This window comes from Nansenia antarctica, assembly GCF_963989245.1.
Source record: "Nansenia antarctica genome assembly, chromosome: 3".
NCBI lineage: Eukaryota > Metazoa > Chordata > Actinopteri > Argentiniformes > Microstomatidae > Nansenia > Nansenia antarctica.
This window is the reverse complement of record NC_137688.1, coordinates 25,029,392-25,037,418: the sequence shown is the minus strand read 5'-3', so window position 1 is coordinate 25,037,418 and position 8,027 is coordinate 25,029,392.

Here is an 8,027-nt window from a genome sequence, read left to right as displayed (position 1 = left end):
TCAGCACTCATGGAATGCCTCTTGTCCAATCAAATCACTCGGTCCGTTTATGTCGTTGAAACCAATGTGCGCTCCGGCGCTCTCAGAGCACATTTACGAACTCACTCCATGTTGTAGGCAAGGATTTGTTTCTATTGCGACCCCTAGTGGCTGATCGGCAATACATCTGTGATTGAGAAAAATAAATCTGTGATTGGAACAATATCAATGCTATCACTGTGTGACTAGCATCCGAGAGACCATTGTGTACCAATTTAGTTCCACAATGTATACAAATATGCCAGGAAAGGGAGAAGTAAAAAAATATTGTGCCTGATCACTGACATGGCCACTGACACGTATATGAGGGGTTGTACCGCCTCCTGGGGTCACATAAAGTTATTACAATACAGGTAGAGTTGTGCATAACTCACTTCATGCAAGTCTCATAGTAAAGTCTCAAGTCTTTGGGAGACAAATCCAAGTCAAGTCTAAAGTCTTATTGTCCAAGTCAAGTCTCAAATCTTTCTTTACAAGTCCAAGTCCAGTCTCAGGTCCCATTTTCAGTGATCAATCAATAACCCAATAATAACCCACGGTTATCAAAATATGTTTTTTAATGATACCTCTTTACAACAAAACATTCAAAAAGAGATACATTTTGTATCTTACATCTTACCTAACATGTTGCCTTAAAACTCATCTTCAGCCAATTAAATGCCTGTTCAATTAAGAACTTTCCACTTTTTGGAAAATAAACTGGCAGTATGTTTGGCGTCATTGTCTTGCTGTATGATGAAGCACTGTCCAATGAGTATTTAAATAAGAAATAAGCAAACACAACGGCTCCTTTTCACTATACTCTGTTGCCATAGAGACAGAAGAGGAATATATCCTCCTTAAATTTTAATATCAACTTTATTACAACATAGCATGAAGAGTTTTTAATATCAACTTTATTACAACATAGCATGAAGAGTTCCAGAGCCACAATTTATAATGAAGAGGCAAAATTCATATTACACAATTGAAGGAATTAAGCTTTGTGCATGTGATCACACCAAAGTTCTTTCAATTGGGTTTATTGGCAGTCAGCATCCAAACGATAATGGTGGATTACATCCATCTACTGTGGAGGAGACAGGGAGGAACTCAACCCTACCTGCCAGCCATGCTCAACCCTACCTGCCAGCCATGCTCAACCCTACCTGCCAGCCATGCTCAACCCTACCTGCCAGCCATGCTCACCCCTACCTGCCAGCCATGCTCAACCCTACCTGCCAGCCATGCTCACCCCTACCTGCCAGCCATGCTCACCCCTACCTGCTAGCCATGCTCAAACCTACCTGCCAGCCATGCTCAACCCTACCTGCCAGCCATGCTCAACCCTACCTGCCAGCCATGCTCAACCCTACCTGCCAGCCATGCTCAACCCTACCTGCCAGCCATGCTCAAGCCTACCTGCCAGCCATGCTTCTCTTACAAAAGTCAACCAAAAAATGGATACTACATCTTTGGACGCTCTATTCAGTTATATCTTCAATTTAACTTCCTAGATCTCCTTCTCTCTCAGACTGTGGCTTAACTCCTTTTTAGCTTGGCCCTGAATATGTTTCTGATACAATTATGTGCACTTGAATCCGTTATTAACTAATAAGAATGACACTGTCCCCAACCATTTCTAAAAACCACAATGCCTACACCTGAGCCTAACAGCTTTAGGTTCTGGACCAAAATCTCTCACTGTCTCCTCCAGTAAATGTACTTTTCAATTCAGAACAAAAGAAACGTGTAAAAAAGAAGAAAGATGTAAAAACAGAGAAAACATTAGGATCAGCTTTCACAAAATCAGTGGTTCTATCCCCATAACAATGTCTCCAGACTGCATCAATGTAAAGAACATAATATGCCCCAGAGAGGGGCTTTGCTTATACTCCATCATCTCCACCAGGCTCTCTTTTAATCTGCTTAGCTGTATTGTTGTTGGGTAAAAAGTCCCTCTCTTTGTCCTCCACACATGTGCGGGCTGAGGTGGGACTTCCTGATCCCACAGGGAAAAGGGACAGGCAGTATGTTGAAGTCTTTGGTATCCAACTCTGGTCTTGGAAGCTGGTCGACCTCTTTCAGTGTGGGCTCTGTGTCTTCAAAGCGCACCAGGCGGGGACACTCCTGTTCTCATTGTTGCTGCTCAGATGAAAGCAGGTCCACGTTCTCAGATGAAAGCAGGTCCACGTTCTCAGGTGAAAGCAGGTCCACGTTCTCAGATGAAAACAGGCCCACGTTCTCAGGTGAAAGCAGGCCCACGTTCTCAGGTGAAAGCAGACCCACGTTCTCAGATGAAAGCAGGCCCACGTTCTCAGGTGAAAGCAGACCCACGTTCTCAGGTGAAAGCAGGCCAACGTTCTCAGGTGAAAGCAGACCCACGTTGTCATTGGAAACAGTGACTGATAACTGGTTGGGTTCTACTCTATGTAGCAGTATATCAGGTTTCAAAACCATATCCAAAAACGTACGTACTTTCATTCTCTTCTTTTGACCTGTAGATTTCATTCTGGTATTTCATTGTTTTTTTGATTACCACAGATTGGTGATGATATGTGAAGGGTATACCGCCGTCCACTAGATGGCAGTATTTCGTTTGTTATGCTGTCCGGCTCAGTCAGGAGTCGGCCATGTTATTATTTGTTTAGTTTCAGACGTTCATGTTACGGTGGCCGTCTATTAAGCTGTCCACCTAATTCCTGTAAGTTTGTTATTCAAATGTTTCTGGTTAAGTTATATATTATACATTTACCCTGCTTATACTTTATCTTAATTCATGCTTATATTGTTTGTATCACTGCAGGGCTTCTTCATCTTTGTCATTAAATACTTGATTGACATTGAGGAGCGTATTTCTTCATGAAGAAGCCAGGAAGCCATGGTCGTCGTGGTATGCTCCGTCCCTGGCTGCGCTTTCGGAACTGAAGACGTGTCTGAAACACTCGCCATTGCCCTGTTGACTAATCATGGATTTGCCCATCAAAGCACATCGCCTGTCACACCCGCGCCGGCCCCCCGAGGCCCGAAACTGGATCGGCCTAAAGTCGACGTAGGCGTATCAATTGAGGAATGGAACGTGTTCATCCGTCGTTGGGACGTCTTCTGCACTGGCTCAGGCATAGGAGCCGCCGAGGCCCCTTTCCAGTTGTTTCAGTGCGCTGGGCCTGAACTTGGTGACAGCCTGTTGAAAGTCAACCCCAACGCCGCTTCCGAACCTTTGCCACACCTAATTGCCGCCTTGCGTTCACTAGCAGTCATTCCAGTCGCCACATGTGTTCTGCGCACCGAGCTGCTCCAGTTACGCCAGGAGCGTGACGAGACATTCCGCGCCTTCACTGCCAGAGTGCGGGGGAAAGCGGAGACATGCGCCTATGTTACAGTATGTGGCGCGGTGTGGTGTGGCGAGGATGTGGACTATACAGACTACATCATCCGCGACGTTCTAGTCAATGGTATCTCTGATTCGGACATTCGCAGAGAGATACTAGGGACGCCAGACATTCTTAAAATGCCAGTGAATGACGTGGTTGCACTCGTCGAAAATAAAGAGATGGCCCGCAATGCTCCCCCGTCATCCGCCCTTTCGGCCATGTCGTCATTCCAGCGCTTAAAAAAGGGTCCACAGGCGAGCCCCACCCCGACCCCAGGCCCAGCGGACATGGCGAAACGAGCCCCGTGCCCAGAGTGTAAGAGAACCTTTAATGTCTTCACAGAGGGATCTCGCGGATGGAATACCAAGCCCCACCAGCTTTGTATCGACTGTTATAGGGCCCGCCGATGCAAGGGGCGACCGCAGCCGTCTACCAGCAGTCAACAGGCCTCCGTGGAGTCAGAACCGATCTCCCAGATCTCGTCGGTTCAGTCTGATGCCCGCCCTGGCCGACGTCGTGGGAGTCACCACCAACGCCACTTCCCCACGCCCATCAGACTTGAGCACCACATTTTCTCCAAGGGCGAATGGAGAAGGGCCAGGCTGAGAGACCATCCCCGAGCGCTGATCACTATCTCGGTTGACATGCCTGTCGGTCCGAGTACAGGCACCAGCGACCGTGGCTCGGTCAATGGGGCGAGGGTATCCGCCATCGCGGACACTGGTGCACAGTCGGACCTTTGGTCCCTAGAGGAGTTCATTGCCTGCGGATTCTCACGTGACGACCTGCGTCCCGTCCATCTCAGCATGTCGGCCGCCAACCGCTCCCCCATAGCTGTCGAAGGCGCATTCTTCGCTAGACTCTCGACAGCCTCCAGCAGCGGTGGAGTGGCGTCCTGCCGCTCCATGGTGTACGTGAGCAGCTCAGTCCGGGCCATGTACCTATCCTACGAGTCGCTGCTCAACCTCGGCCTCTTGTCTATGGACTTCCCATCAGGTGACATCGTAGGGGGGCCCAACGACAAGCGTGGGTCTTACACGCCAAACCAGCCCCTGTCCGTCAATGCTACGAGGTCCACCAACGGCGGCTGCGGCGACCCGAGTAACCCCCACAGCGCCCAGTGCTCATGTCCTCAGCGGACGGTCCCTCCGGAATGCCCTGCGGCGCTACCTTTCCCTGTCACACCAGAGAACAACAGCCGGATGAAGGATTGGCTACTCGGGAGATACGCCTCGTCCACATTCAACACTTGCCCTCATCGGGCGCTGCCGTGCATGGAAGGGCCACCCATTGAAATGCATGTGGACCCCGCAGCCACGCCAAGAGCATGCCACACCGCGGCCGTTGTGCCTCTACACTGGCAGCAGAGAGTCCACGATGACCTTCTCCGGGATGAGGCCCTTGGTGTCATTGAACGTGTGCCATACGGCGAACCAGTGACATGGTGCCATCGTATGGTGGTCACTCGGAAGCACAATGGCTCCCCCCGCAGGACCGTGGACCTCTCACCTCTCAACAAGTTCTGCCTACGTGAGACCTTCGCCACCGAGTCCCCATTCCACCTCGCACGTCGTATCCCAAAGGACACCTGGAAGACTGTCACGGACGCCTGGAATGGCTACCACAGTGTGCCCCTGCGTGAATCGGATCGTCATCTGACCACATTCATCACGCCCTTTGGCCGCTGGCGTTACACCAGGGCGCCACAAGGTTTCCTATCGTCGGGGGATGGCTACAACCGCCGTTTCGATGCGGTCCTCTCGGACTATGAGCGCAAGGAACGTTGTGTGGATGACACCATCCACTATGACACCGACCTGGAGCGGCACTGGTGGAGGACCATCGACTTCCTGACTCGTGTCGGCCGGGCAGGCATCGTGTTGAACCCGGACAAGTTACAGTTTGCGGAGAGGAACGTCGAGTTCGCTGGCTTCAGGGTGTCGGACACTACTATCGAGCCACTCCCCAAGTACTTGGACGCTATCCGAGACTTCCCTACCCCGGACTCCACGACGGATGTCAGGAGCTGGTTCGGCCTTGTCAACCAGGTGTCGAATTATGCCCAGCTGCGCGACACGATGGCTCCATTCAAGCCATTCCTCAGCCCACACTGTAAATTATCATGGTCACCCGAACTGGAGGAAGCCTTTCAAACGTCCAAACGTGCTATTGTTGGAGCCATCCGTGAGGGCGTGGAGATCTACGATATGCAGAAGCGCACCTGCCTCCGCCCTGACTGGTCCAAGCGTATTGGTTACTTCCTGCTCCAACAACATTGTAGCTGCGCCTCGGGCATACCAGACTGCTGCCCGGGAGGATGGAGGATCACCCTCGCTGGTTCACGCTTCCTGTCCCCGGCCGAGCAGCGCTATGCGGCCATCGAAGGAGAGGCCCTAGCCGTGGCCTGGGGTCTGGAGCAAGCACGGTACTTCACGCAGGGGAGCGACAACCTCGTCGTAGTTACCGACCATAAGCCCCTGGTGAAGATCTTTGGCGACCGTACGCTAGATGAGATAACAAACTCACGCCTGTTTAGACTCAAGCAGCGTACCCTCCCATGGCGCTTCGACATTGTGCACCTGCCTGGAAAGAGCAACTATGCCGCTGACGCAACCTCAAGACATCCGTCTCCATCAGGCTCAGCGAACGGCCTCTCACTGGGATTGCCGGGCGTGCCTGACGCCGTAGAGTCAGCACTTATGGCTTCCATCCGCGCCGATGCACAAGAGCTCGGAGCCGTCTCTTGGACCCTCGCACGAGAAACAGCAGGTGACGCATGCCTCAGCCATCTTCTGCACCTGATCGAACATGGAGACAGGGTTGATATGAACGACCCCGCCCTGGTGAGTCTATCACCAGTCTGTGAGTCCATTTACGCACAGGACGGCATCCTGCTATATCACGACCGCGTCGTGGTCCCTCCATCCCTCCGCGACAGCGTCCTTCGACACCTCCATGCCGCCCACCAAGGGATCTCGGCGATGGGGCAACAGACCCGTGCCATAGTCTACTGGCCAGGAATGTCAGAGGACATCCGAGCCGCCAGGTACGGATGTGCGGACTGTAACCGGAACGCTCCGTCACAAGCAGCCACGCCCCCCCTACCATCCTCAACACCGTCCACCCCATTCGAGGCGGTGTTTGCTGACTTCTTTGACTATGGAGGTCGTCATTACCTAGTTATCGGAGATCGACTATCGGGCTGGGTGGAGGTCCTATGCTCCACAGCAGGCACTGATATGGGAGGCTCAGCTGGGCTGGTTCGCCACCTCCGTGCGTTCTTTGGCTCCTTTGGCGTGACGGAGGAACTTTCGAGCGACGGTGGTCCGGAGTTCACAGCAGGCCAGACACAGGACTTCCTCCGCTTGTGGGGCGTCAAACACTGTGTGTCCTCTGTTGCTTTCCCACAGTCAAACGGAAGAGCGGAAGTTGCAGTGAAGTCTGCTAAGCGCCTCCTGATGTCCAACACTTGCCCGACTGGCAGTCTCGATCATGACCGCTTCCTGCGTGCCATGATACAGTTACGCAACACGCCTGACCCCGACTGCAACCTCTCACCGGCGAAGATCATCTTTGGTCACCCCCTTCGAGGTTCGCTTTCCTTCGTCAACAGGCTTGAGAAATTCTCTAACCCACATATCCGACCGCTCTGGCGCCAAGCATGGGCGGCAAAGGAGGATACCCTTCGGACCCGGATGTCCCGTACCACTGAGTCCCTGCAGGCTCACTCGAAGCCACTCCGCCCATTGGCACTTGGTGAGAGGGTGTTCCTCCAGAATCAGCAGGGCCCTAGCCCTAACAAGTGGGACAGGTCAGGGGTGGTGGTGGAGTCACGTGATCACGATCAGTATCGGGTTAAGGTTGATGGGTCTGGACGCCTGACTTTACGCAACCGGCGGTTCCTCCGTGGCTACACCCCCTATGCTCCTCAGCAGCCAGCTGCTATGTCCCCTCCACCTACGCCCCTGGTTCACCGCTCCCTACCTGTCCAACCGTGCCCGGTGGTGCCCCAGGGGATCGTCCAGCAGCTGGCGGATGGACCCTGTGGCATGGCCCTGGGTTCCTCCTTGCCGGCGCCTGCTGGTGAGGCGGCCCCTGGCCTCGGGTCCCAGGGCGACCCTGTCCCCACTGATGCCACCCCGAACGCTTCGCTTCTAGTGTCGCAGTCGCCACTGTCGCTGCCCCGTCCTACGCGGCCTAGCCGTACAAGGGAGCCACCCAAGCACTACGAGCCCGAAACAGGCCGTTGGACGCGGGACTGAGTCCGGTTACCTATTTCAGTTTATAGCTTTCCGGACTGGGGGGGATGAAGGGTATACCGCCGTCCACTAGGTGGCAGTATTTCGTTTGTTATGCTGTCCGGCTCAGTCAGGAGTCGGCCATGTTATTATTTGTTTAGTTTCAGACGTTCATGCTATTAAGTTCAGCTATTAAGCTGTCCACCTAATTCCTGTAAGTTTGTTATTCAAATGTTTCTGGTTAAGTTATATATTATACATTTACCCTGCTTATACTTTATCTCAATTCATGCTTCTATTGTTTGTATCACTGCAGGGCTTCTTCATCTTTGTCATGAAATACTTGATTGACATTGAGGAGCGTATTTCTTCAATATGCGCATTTAATAACTGTAAT